Genomic DNA, 13,076 nt, shown 5'->3' on the forward strand with positions numbered 1-13,076 from the left:
GTCTCTATTAAAAATACAAAAAATTAGCTGGGCATGGTGGCATGCGCCTGTAATCCCAGCTACTCGGGAGGCTGAGGCAGGAGAATTGCTTGAACCCAGGAGGCGGAGGTTGCGGTAAGCCAAGATCACGCCATTACACTCCAGCCTGGGTAACAAGAGTGAAACTTCATCTCAAAAAAAAAAAAAAAAGGTACAAAAAACATAAAAAGAAATTGGTCTTAGTTCCTCTCAAAAGTTGCCAAGCAAAAGTTCTTGGATATTGTATTAATTAGTTCTCTATTTTACAGCATATAATTTTCCCAAAACTCAGTGGCTGAAAACAGCAACAATTTCTGCTTTCTCATATTTTGTATGTAGACTGGCTGGTTCTTCTGCTGGCCTCACGTGACGTGCCCATGTGGTGCAGTCAGTGGGTAGGTCATCAGGTGCTGAGCTCAGCTAGGGTGATGGGAGGCTGGGCTGTGTCTAGTGGGTGTCTGGGGATATTGACCAGGACTTAAAAAAAAAAAAAAACTATGTTCTTATTTTGTAAATTAGAAAGAAAAAATAGAGACCTTGGTGGCATATAGTGATTAACAGAAAATGAGGTAGTGCAGTGATACAGACTGCAGATTAGAGAAATTATTCAAAGATTAACAAAAGTGTCAGAGTTTTGAAGAATCTAATACAAATACTGTTTTCTCCACTCTGTCATCTCAACTTCTCTCTCTTGAACCTAGATTTCTCCATAGGCTTCACCTGGGGAATGGCCAGTGAAGTAGCAGTCATGGGCCTGGAAGTGTTTTCTAGATTGATTATGGTCACTGTGTCTACTCTCTGCTACCAGCACACTAGTGTGTTAATTTCAGCTTATATCCCTGTCCCAGGGTCCCTTAAATCAAGAAGCCCAGATGAGGCAGCTGCATTCATTTTTAATTTTTAATTTCTAAGTTTATTTAAATTACAGAAATAATATTTATTTATTTTGACAATTTAAAATATACAGACCTGTAGAAAGAGAAATGTCTTGTCTCCCTCAAATGCTACTACCCTAGAAATAGTATGCATCTTTGTATGTTCTTTTCTTCGTACATATTGACAGATATGATATGGATGGGTTGGTTTGCTGTATAAAAATGGCCTTAAACTGTATATATTCTTAAGCAATGTGTTTTTATTATTTTAAAATGAAAGTCTGGCTATTAAAAGGAAAAATAAGATGTTGGCAAGGATGTAGAGAAAAGGGGACTCAGGGTACTCTTTTTATTTTTATTTTTTGACATGGAGTCTCACTCTGTCACCTAGGCTGGAGTGCAGTGGCACAGTCTCAGCTCACTGCAACCTCTGCCTTGAACTGCCAGGTTCAAGCAGTTCTCCTGCTTCAACCTCCTGTGCAGGTGGGACTACAGGCGCCTGCTACCATGCCCGGCTAATTTTTGTAGGGTTTTTTTTCTTTTTTTAGCAGAGATGGGGTTTTACCATGTTGGCCAGGTTGGTCTCAAACTCTTGACTTTGTGATCTGCCTGGTTCTGCCTCCCAAAGTGCTGGGATTACAGGCGTGAGTCACTGCGCCTGGCTGAAAAAGGAACTCTTATACACTGTTAGTGGGAAGGTAAACTAATATAGTAACTATGGAGAACAGTGTGAAGAGTTCTCAAAAAACCTTAAAATAGAACCACCATTCAATCCAGCAATCCCATTACTGGATATCTACCCAAAATAAAAGCAACCAATACATCCAAAAGATACCTGCACTCACAGGTCTATTGCAGCACTATTCACAATAGAGAAAATGTGGAACCAACCTAAGTGTCCATCAGTGGACAAATGAATAAAGAAAATGTAGTATGTACACACAGTGAAATGCTATTTGGTCATTAAAAACAAGAATGAAATCATGTCATTCTCAGCAACGTGGTGAAACTGTAAGTTATTATCATAAGTGAAATAAGCCAGGCACAAAAAGACAAATATTGCATGCCATCATTTATATGTGGGGGCTAATAAAGCTGATTACCTAGAGGTAAGGGATTGAAAGATAGCTAACAGAGACTGGAAGGGTGACTGGGGGTGGGGGAAAATGAGAGAAGTGGGCTGAAGGGTAGTATAAGGGTACAGTAAGATAGAAGGAATAAATTCAGTGTTTGACGGAAGAGTAGGATGACTATAGTTAACACAAGCATACTCTCAGTGGATGCACACTCTAAGTGTTGGTTAAATATGGACTCTGTTGATATTATGATTGATTAACACTGTTTACAGTTAAGCCATACAGTGACTTGATCACTATGTGTTGCACACGTGTAACAAAATTTCATGTATACCTTATATATTTGTACAAATAAAAAATAAAATGTACTGTGGAAGTGTCTTTAAGGTAAAATACTTAGATTTAACTTGCCTTTTAAAATAATTGTATACAGTGTGAATGAGAGATAATTTATTCAACCATTCCTTCATTGAAGGACATTTAGATTATTAACAGGATTTTGCAGCCACAAACTATTTGCTGAAATAAATGACGTCTTGTACTTCCTGTGAAAATAAACAACTTTGTACATAGTACATGAATACAGGTGCTTTTATTTCTTTATGATGAGTTTACCAGACATAAGATTGCTGGGTCACAGGGTCAGTGCACCTTTCATCATAATGGATATTGCCAGGTTACTTTATGTAAAGGTAACAGAACGATATATTTCATTAGTTGGCGATTACTTCCTATGTCCTTACCATATAAATACTTTTTAAAAAATTTATTTTGTTTTTATCAAAACTTAATGGCACATGGTTCAAAAAAGTTTAAGTAATACTATGAGGGAGTAGTGTCCGGTTTTCTGCACAACTTGGCTCCTAACCTGCAATCACTTTCACTTCTTTTAGATGTTGCTTCTGGTTCCTAAATCTACACAATCAAACAAGGCTCTCTTCCTTTTTAAATCTGAGGCATTATCTCTTGATCTCTTTCATACCTTGTGCCCCAACCTCTAACCCCCATCACATCCTGGTTGTATAGTAATGCAGTTATTTCAAATGTTGATTAAATATGTACCCTACATTGGTATTATTATAATTAATTAATTAACATTGTTAAGCCATATGATGTCCAACTGTTATTTTTTTTCTAGAATTGATAGTTCTCTTGCTTTTCTGTCTGTTTTGTTTACTATGTACCCATCACTAATGCTTTGCCAAACCCTGCCCAAAGAATTAAACCTCAGTATGATCAGACACCACAAGTAATCTTAACTTCTATTTTATAGTTATTCTTCGTTTTAAAAATTTTAGTGACTTCTTTTCTGAAGCCCTCTGTCCTCTTGCGCCATGCTTGACTCCTTGGTTTCTAGACTTTCTCTCAGGTGCCTTTTGAGAATGTGTTTCACTTCCTTCTTGAGAATTCCCTGTTCCTTTTTCTTATTGGGGGAGTGGAGGTCACCTGTTGCCTGAAATCCAAGTCTTACCAATTTTTTACATACTTGCTCATTTTGGTGGAAAACCTCTATTAGGAGCTTTCTGAAAAAGGATCCTTTTCCAAGATAATTTTTTCAGTTCTTCAAAGTATCCTCATTGATTCCTCAGTTGGGTATATAGTTCTAAGAAGAACTCTATAGTGGGAATTTGGAAGAATTGCTTTTCTGTCTTCTTAGGCAAGTGTTGCCATTGAGAAGTCTGGTATCAAGTTGATTTGCTATTTTTGCCCCTGAAAAGTTTTACAATGTTTTCTTTATTGCCACTATTAAAACATTTTTTTGAAAATATGCCTTGACTTGTGCTGGACATTTAATCGGCCCTTTAAAACTGAAAAGCAATCAAGTTCTTATATTATAATTACATTGACATTGTTCTCCTGGAGAGAAGCTTTAAATTTAAATACCGTGATGTGTTGATTTTCATGGAATCCCTCTGTTCAGAGACTTAGGTTTCAGTTTTCTTTGCCTTGCAAAATCCAGTTACCACTCATTCATCCATTCTCTCAAAATACATTGCTATGTCTCACCTAATAATGTCTTCTCTGTTAGTTCAACTAATTCTTTGAAGAAAAAAAATCCCTTCACTGTAATGTCATTTTAGTGGGAACTTGGGGGGACATGAAGATAAATACATATATTTAGCCTTCTATGAATGCCCTAAAAATATTTACTCAATAATTACCAGTTGCTGTTAAGGGAGTTAGTGTTTTTTTAAGTTGCTGACATAATACAAAATACACTTTACTTGTGTGTTTCTCCCTGTTATAGAAATGATTAGTTTTAAGTCAATACCTGAATTTTCTTTTTTCTATAAACACCACTATTCTTTCCTTTACCTTTTCAGTTACAGTATTTTCTTTAAACCTGGCTTCATATGTTCCCCTCTGTTTTCTCACAAGAAAACCATCTGCAAGATAAACATTTTTTATTCTATACATTGATCTTGGTACAATCTTTCACATAATGATGAATAGTTTGTGTCATTACATAGCATGCTTATGAAATTACCATTTTTTTTAAACATAGTGCCAAGGTCAGTAGAGCATCCAAAGTGGAACTGGAGGACTAAACCACAAAGCCGTGATTTTGATGAATTGAATCACATCCTTCAAGAGAGCAAGAAGCTGGGGAAAGCCCTTGAGAATCTCTCTCGAAGTAAGTTCATTTACTTGATTATAATTGAAACTCCTAACCATTATTAAAGCAGAAGCATTCATTACTTGTGCCAATAACCCATTTCCGACATCCTCATTCTAATTCTGCAAGAGGCTGAGGAGTTCGCAGGGCATGAGATTGGAAAGGAACTTGATTTTGCATATTATACAGATTCTTGGGTAGACTGATCACATGGAGTAGAAAGATCTGTAGAACCCCTCAAAGCTGTTTGGCTCCAACATTTCCACATGGTTCCTGTTATCCAGATGAAATGTGCACCTAATGGTATCTTCTTCATTCTTTTCTTTGGAAACATACTTTTTTGCATCTTTCTAATTAACAAACACACCCATTGCCTCTGTGGGTTTTTGATGTCTCTAAACTTCTTAAGGATGGTAACTGGACCAAATTCTTCTTAGAATCTTTTCAGAGCCTAGTACAATGCCTAGTGATTTTTTTTTTCAAGGAAAGAAGCATCTCTGTAATCTGAGGGCCTAGGTTATGGTTTTGCTCTGCCATCTATGACATAAATAATCTCAGATAAATTATTTAACCTCCATGAGCCTTGGTTTGCTCATCTCCAAAGCAGAAAGACATGATTGTGCCTCCTCCTTCTGGTAGATGTGAAAGTTTAAAAATGATACATTTCAAGTAAAACAGTTTGAATAACTGTTATCATCAGAATAGGCAATTAAATGATTATTTTGATTTGATTAATGCATTTATATATGCAGCCATACATATATACTTTATGGATTTAGTAGTGAGTTAAAAGTATTCCTGCATTTCTTTGGTTATCTTAAGTTTTTCTTAATTTTAAAAATTAGGCACCTTTAGAAGCACATTAATGCCATGGCCTCACCAAAATTTTCTTTTGTTGCCATTCAATACTAAAGATTTTTCAGTGGAAAGTAGTTAGAACACTAGCAAATTCTAATGGATTATATTTTAGGGTCTCTAAAATTTAATCCAAGTAAAATGTTTATTTTAGTAGCAGAGTTTTACTGATTTCATGATTTTTACCTAAGGTAAACATTGTCATGGCATATTTTGAAAGAAGTTTATACATACATACACACACACACACACACACACACACACACTAATTATAATTATATATTTTTACATTTGATATTTTATATGTGTGTGTGTGTGTACAGCTTTAGTTTTTCATACCTCTTCATTCATAGCTCATTAGAGCTTTCTTCCAGTTTTTGTGCAGTGAACACTTTTCAGAAGTTAAGCTGTCTTATCACAGGATCTTATGTCTTGCCATTAATAAAAACCCTGCGGATGTAATTCAAGAAACCTCCATGTTTGGTTAAATTTCCCGTTGTAGAAAATAACCGTAAAGTAAGTTTTCAGCTTATTACTATATTATGTTCGTGAAAAGAGCCTGATCCTCTTCATATGGCAAAGGCACATATTCATATTTATGAATCTTAACCTTTGGGGCAGAGCTTTGGGGCTCTTTATAGCCTCTAAATTTACCTAACAACATGAACTAAAAGAAGCATGATTGAAGAATGTGCCTGACCATTATAAAGACTTTCCAATACACAATTTATTCTTTGTCCTTTAAAATGTGACACCTGCATTTCAAACTCTTGTTATACTGTTGTTAACTTGTAAGACAGTATTTGCTCTGTTCCCCTAAATTTTTAATATAGGGATTTGACTGCATTTCAATTATGTAGTTGCCCACATTTGTAGCAGAAGTGTCAGAGCTCCTGTGGACCCAGAAAACCTGACTGTGGCCTTCCAGGTTGTCTTACCCCATTGGGGCTGCTATAGCAAAATACTGTAGCCTGGTGACTTATCAACAATAGAAATTTCTTTCTTATAGTTCTGGAGTGTGGGCAGTCTAAAATCCAGGTGCTGGTACCTTTGGTATCTGATGAGGACCTGTTTCTTCCTTCCATAGATTGTATAGCCTAGCTGTGTTCTCACACGGTGGAAGGAACAAGGCAGCTCTCAGAGGCCTCTTTTTAAAAGGGCAGTAATCTCTATCATGAAAAAGGAGCCCTCATGTCCTAATTATCTCCCAGGTTCCACCTCCTAACACCATTACATTGCGGATTAGAGTTTATCTTATGAATTTTGGAAGAACACCAACACTCAGATGATAACACAGGTGAAGCCTTGCAACTGAGTCCTATGATCAGAAGCTAGTGGGGGCCATGTCTAATACTTGCAGGCCAGCCTGGAAAAACAATAAAGACCGTCCTTGGTCGTCACAGTAGAAGAGATGCAGATATAGGACGTTACTCTTGGGATAAAATCAGGGCCAGAAAAGCTATCAGGTGACTCCACACTGAGACCAGAATGAAGTGTCATAGTCAATTCCTATAGATATAGTAGAGGGTTGCTTTTGGCTTCACTTAATGGTTTTAAGGGACTCTATTTTTTTAGGTTATTCTGGTAGGATTTATGTGAGTTCAGAGGATGGTTGGTTACGTAGGGAAGAATTGTTCTTTTTTTGACTATTTTTCTGAGCAAAATGATACTTCCTTGGAATGACTTGAGTTTCTATGATTTTCTGGATCTGAGCTTTAATACTGAACAAGGCACAACATGTTTACTACAAAGTTATCAACATGGCAGCCTGGTCAGTATACGTGAATTCAAATGAGCTTTACTGATTGCTGATGTTTATCAGTCTAGTTGCCCAGAGTTTAGTTACATTAGTGGCAGTCCTACTTCCTCCATCTTGAACCAGGATATAATTTATTTTTATTTGACTCTTATAATAGTTTCAGCTTGTTAACTCTTTTCCAAACTTGATAGTAATTTTATTACCCATTGTTTTAATTACTAGGCAGACATAGGGGATGGGATTTTCCTCCGGGTGTGGTCATAAGGAATACTCCATGTCTTGATATTGTGGACCTTTCTCTCCAGTGGCATAGACATTGATGCAAAAGATTGAAGGTTTTTAGTGATCTAATTTTAATGTAGTCACTGATGAGAATTCACTTTATCTTAGCTGTACAGTCTGAAAAAATCCTACATATTTTAGAAGTATTTTTAGTTGAGATTGACAGCAAATAATCATTTACTCAAAATGATAGTTATTTCAGCTCATCTACTGTCAACTTTCAGAGACTTAAACACACACACACACACACACACACACACACACACACACACGATTCAAATTTAACACCAGGAAAGGATAGATAGTCTCTTCAGTTTGCAAACATGATTTTGGTTTCAGTAACAATTGTACCATGCTCTTTTTGTGGCTTTTTTTCAAACCTTTCCATGTAACGTTTTATCTTAAAGTCAGTCATAAATTGTGAGAATCTTCATGATATTGCTCTCTTGTAAAGGCAAACATGTTAGAACGACTCACAGCAGCTTGTATTGCCACACAGTTACGATGAAGTAAGCATAGTGGGTTTTTGGTGCATTGATTGCTCACTTTGTAGCATTTTTGTACTTTCTACAAACATTACCTTCTTCTTTCCAGGAACTTGGCTTACCTATTCCTTCAAGTGTTTGCCCCCATCTCAACAGTCATTTACTGCTTCTTCTTTGAGGCCATGATGGGGTAGCTGTCTGATTCTTTATCTTCCTTTAAAGGGCACACCTGATTAGGTTAGGGCCATATAGAGTAATCCCAGTTCTGATTTACTCCAAGTCTACTGGTTAGTATTATTTTCAAGGTTGTGATAGCCCTTCATGCCCAGGAGGCTCACTCAGAGACTCAAAGGGGAAAATATGCCACAAAGTGGATCTCGAGGCCATCTTAAAATTCTGCCTGCCGTAGATATTATTATTACTGTTACTATTTATTCACCTATAGCATGCTCCAGCTAAGCATTTTCCAGTAAAACTGTAATGTTTGCCAGGTTTATGATTTTATATTTTCAAACAGGCACATTTAAAAAAGGCAAAAAGAAACATGTAAAACAATTGGAATAAAATGTTGTATTTAACCCAGTATACCTAATTGTTATGTTTCATTGTATTCTATATAAAAATTTTTTGAGATTTTTTTTTTTCTCATTCCAAATCTTCAAACTCTAGTGTAAATTTTAATTCACAGCACCTCTCGTTTCAGAACTGGCCACATTTTAACCGGTCAATAGCCACAGGACCAGTGGCTACCATACTGGACATTGCTGTTCTAACTAATGTTAACAAAAAATCTCCACAAAATCTCTTCTTTTGAGTTTAACTCCAGACATCATTGGTTTTCCTTCTGCCTCCTTCATCTGATGTTTCAAAGAGTAGTTATGAAGCGTCGTCGTTGTCTGGGGTAAATACCTGAGGTTCATTGTCTCACGCAAAGGGAACTGAGGACACAGACACAACAGGAAGTGGGTTTCGGGGTGAAGGTTTAATAGGCAAAAGAAAGAAAAGGGAGAACAGTTATTTCCCCTGCAAGAGAGAGGAATGCCCAGATGAGACTTCGGGTCCACCTCTGAGTGCACCAGATTTTATAAGCAGGCTTGAGGAGGGGGTATCTGATTTACATAGGGCCCAAATATTGGTTGGACGAGGTGTGATATTTACATACTTATATAAATACATACATATTTACATTTCTAACATGCTGGGAAGCTGGCTGCCCTACCTTAATCTTATTATGCAAATAGACTTTCTAATTGGCTGAAGCCATGTTATCTGCTCCCTACTGCACATATGGCTGGAAAGGAAAAGGGAAAATGGAGCCACCATTTTGAATATGCTTAGTCCCAGAAAGCCTTTTCCTATTGGCACAACTGCTGGCATTCACCCATGCAAGCTTCCAGCTTGCCTGTCTACATCTGAAGCTTGATTTTACAGTCTGCTCTTTGCTAGAGAAGAAAATGATTTTGAGGCTGCTTTTCATTAAAAGGAAAACCTTACTGAGAGCTTTCTTACCTTCACTATCTGCCTAAATAATTTCTGTTTAACTCCTGTATCAGTTAGGGCTTACTGTCTCTACTTGCTCATCTTCCTTCTACTCCTCAAAGCAATTATATAATCACACCTGTACTTCTTCTGAAACTTATCTTACACTGGTCACCAAGTGATTTCCAAATTACCAAATGGAATGAGCAGTTTTCCGGTTCTCATGTTACAAAATTTCCCTGGTAGTTGTAACCCCGCTGATTACTCTGTCATTCTTCAGGCGCTCTGTTTGCCTCCTTTCTGGGAGCTGGTCCTCACTTCATCCTCTTTGGATGCCCTCTGCATCACTTCCTGTAGGTCTAATTCAGGAGTTTCTCTTTCTTCCCTGCCACTTTTAATGCTGTTCCTATGGTTCATGATTCATCCTTTGCCTTTTCTCTTTTAAGTGTTCTCTCCATCCAGCCTCATTCACTCTCATGATTTCTCACCCCTACACAGTTAAATCAAATGAGTGTATTTCCATCCACACCTTTTATGTGTTTTTACAACATGCTGAAAGTGTATCGCCACTTGGCTATCCCACTGCCATGTTAAACTCAATATATCTAAGTGAATCAAACCTCCCTCTTCAAATGTGACCTTTCAGCTGCATGCTGTGTTAGGTGGTGGTACCATAGCTTTCCTCTTCTTCCAAACTGAAACCCTTCTAGATTCTTCTCTCTTCCTTCTGTTCATAATTGATTAGTTATAAATCTTGCCCATTTTCCCTCTAAGATATGTTTTGAGTCTAGTTTATTTCTCTACTCCTATTAATATCTTCTAGTTCGCCCTCTCACATCTCTGATCAGATTTTTGCTTTATCCATTTAAGATGTTCCATTCCTGCCCTGTGTCAGGAAAAAAAAAAAAAAAGATGACAGCCTCTGCCCTTACTGAGCTTATGGTTGGCTGGACTGCCATAACTTTATGTTTAGGAGAGTTTCATGACCAAAATCTCTATGGCTGGATACAATGTAAATATTTTCTCACTCAGGGAATAGTCTCATGGGATGTTCCAGAATGCAGACTCCTTTCATCCTGTCATTCTACCATCTTGAACACATGACTTTCAAGGTTGCTACAGAAGCAGAAAGAACCTGTAGAAGATCATGGGGGAGGTTTCTAATGCAAAGCATGGAAGTGGCATACATTATCTGCCCAGATTCTATAGCTAACTACAAGGGAGCTGGGAAAAGTAGGCTAGCTTAGTACCCAGGAGAAGCAAGGAATGCACACTACTGATTTGCTTCTTCATCCTGCCAATCAGCCTGCACTAAGTGTAGCGGCTCTAAAGTGAGAGCCCGACATTCACTTATTCCAGGTATTCAGTGGCTCCTTAGAACCTCAAAGAAAGTGCTTCATGACCTGGCCCTTTGTCGAGTCTCCAGTATCATTGCTCATGACTTTCTTTGTGCGCCACAGTCATTCGAGCTTCCTCCTTTCCATGCTTTTGCTATGCTGTCCCCATGCCCTGAAGTCTCACCATCTGCCCGTTCCTCTGCTTCCCTCTCCAGCAAGCCACATTTACTCTTCTCTTTAGCTTCAGCTCAAATACCACTTCCTCCAAGATTACGTCTCGGTTGCTGTCCTCTTCTGGGCTGGATTTGCATCCCCTCTCTTTGTGATTCTATACTTTTCTCTGAACACACTTATATGCTAATGATCTGTTTTCATCTATCTCCTCTGGATCTTGAGTTTCCTGAAGGCAGAGCCGCTTTGCTCTTGTACTCTCTAGGACTTGGCACAAAGATTAGCACATAACTTAGTTATGGTTTGCTTGACAAGGACTACCTCTGGTTCCATTTCATCCAGATTCCTCTTTTCTGAGACCTCCCCCCGTTCTGACTTTCTTCACTTAAACAAGCCTTCTGCTTTTTAAAATGTGAGCCTTTTGGATAAGATGACATGGGTTTGGCTGTTTGTAGATTTGATTTGTTTGTCGGGATCTTTGGCTTTAACTGCGATGCTTGAAAATAAATTGATAACTAAGTAAGCAGGTAAACAAATGAATAAAGAAAAACCCAAAAGCTAAAGACTAGAAGTTTTTTATTTCATGCAATTGTTCAACAAAACCTTCTTTTGTAAGGCACTGTTCCCAGGGTGGCAGGATTTCCAGCGTTCTCTGGGCCTAATGCTTTTGCTGCTTTTGGCAGCTTCCTGTGATGTGAGACAGTGGTGGGATGAGTATCTTTAGGCAATCCAGACATTGGTCCACAGATCTCAGTACATATGAAAACACTGGTTGGAGACTTTCCAAGGAAAAGAGCCCAGCTGCTGGGGGAAGAGAGGACAGATATTTATGCTTTGTGACTGCTGATAGCAATCTGCAGTCAGCCAAGAAAAAAAAAATAGCAAAGGACTTTTTTAGTGAGTCAGTCAGGAATGTACCCAAGACGTCTTTCTGACAAATAGACTAAGGAGTTAGAGAATAACTATGCATGAGAGAAAATAGAGATGGATAATGTGGCAATTACTTGTTCATTCATTCCCACATTCATTGAATACATGCGGGAATGCAAAGATGACTAACACATGGACCTAGGCCTCAAGCTTCCATTTTAGTAGTGGAGACAGTTTTGGAAATTATAGTTTCAAAGTCTTGTATAAAGTACTTTAAGAGAGCTAAGGAGACATAGAAGAATCTCCAAAGGGGTTTAGGGACTACTTGACAGAGGACTTATCTGATCAAGTTTGGAATGAACCAAAGGTCAAGGGATGATAGGAGGAGAGTCAAGATGTGTCGTGGAGAGGGAGGGGAGCATCACACACTGGGTCTGCCGGGGGGGAACTAGGGGAGGGACAGCAGGGGGTGGGGAGTTGGGGAGAAATAACACGGGGAGAAATGCCAGATATAGGTGATGGGGAGGAAGGCAGCAAACCACATTGCCCTGTATGCAACAATCTTGCATGTTCTTCACATGTACCCCAAAACCTAAAATGCAATAAAATATATATTTTAAAAAAATAAAGCACAACACTGCTGACATCTTGATTTTAGCCCAGTGATATCCATTTGGACTTGTGACTTCTATAATTATAAAATAATAAATTTGCTTTTTTCTAAGCAAAAAACCAAACCAAAACAACAACAACAACAAAAAACAAGATGTGTGGTGGAGACGGATATTCATCGAAGAGAGAAGCATGTGTGTAAGGATGTATTTCAAAGAAAGAGGAAATGCTTAATCCTCCAAAAGGTCACAAGGATGACTGCGTAGTGAAAGGGAGAGTTTTATTGCTGATACCAGTTCGTAGACCAGCAAGTGATAGTCTCTGGTGTGAACTAAAAGTGCTCTTTTTGAAGAGGGAAAGGGCAGATTGGGTTTTATGCTTCACCTGATCTGTGTTACACAGGTGTCATACATATTCAGTAGGTTTGGGAGAAAACCATACATATTTATGAGGGCAGTTAAGTACACACACAATGAGCAAATATATATGTAACATACATCCAATTTTCCCTTTGGGGTGTGGCTTTAGCATTAAAATGATGTGGAATATCATTATGTCAAAAGGCAAATGATAGGATATAAAGACAGTTTATGCACAGTCTCTGTAAGTTGGCTGAAACTGGCTTAAGGTCTGCAGTTGC

General features: G+C 38.0%; 1 non-coding gene across 1 annotated transcript in view; it reads left to right on the forward strand.

The window, feature by feature from the left end:
• C16H8orf34 (uncharacterized protein C8orf34) overlaps positions 1-13,076 on the forward strand; it is a 451,907-nt gene that overhangs the window by 136,501 nt on the left and 302,330 nt on the right. The window contains exon 4 of the transcript XR_144469.6: positions 4,476-4,604. This is a non-coding gene — a transcript (uncharacterized protein C8orf34). The remainder of the gene's footprint in view (positions 1-4,475; positions 4,605-13,076) is intronic.

This window comes from Callithrix jacchus, chromosome 16 (genome assembly GCF_049354715.1).
Source record: "Callithrix jacchus isolate 240 chromosome 16, calJac240_pri, whole genome shotgun sequence".
Taxonomy (NCBI): domain Eukaryota; kingdom Metazoa; phylum Chordata; class Mammalia; order Primates; family Cebidae; genus Callithrix; species Callithrix jacchus.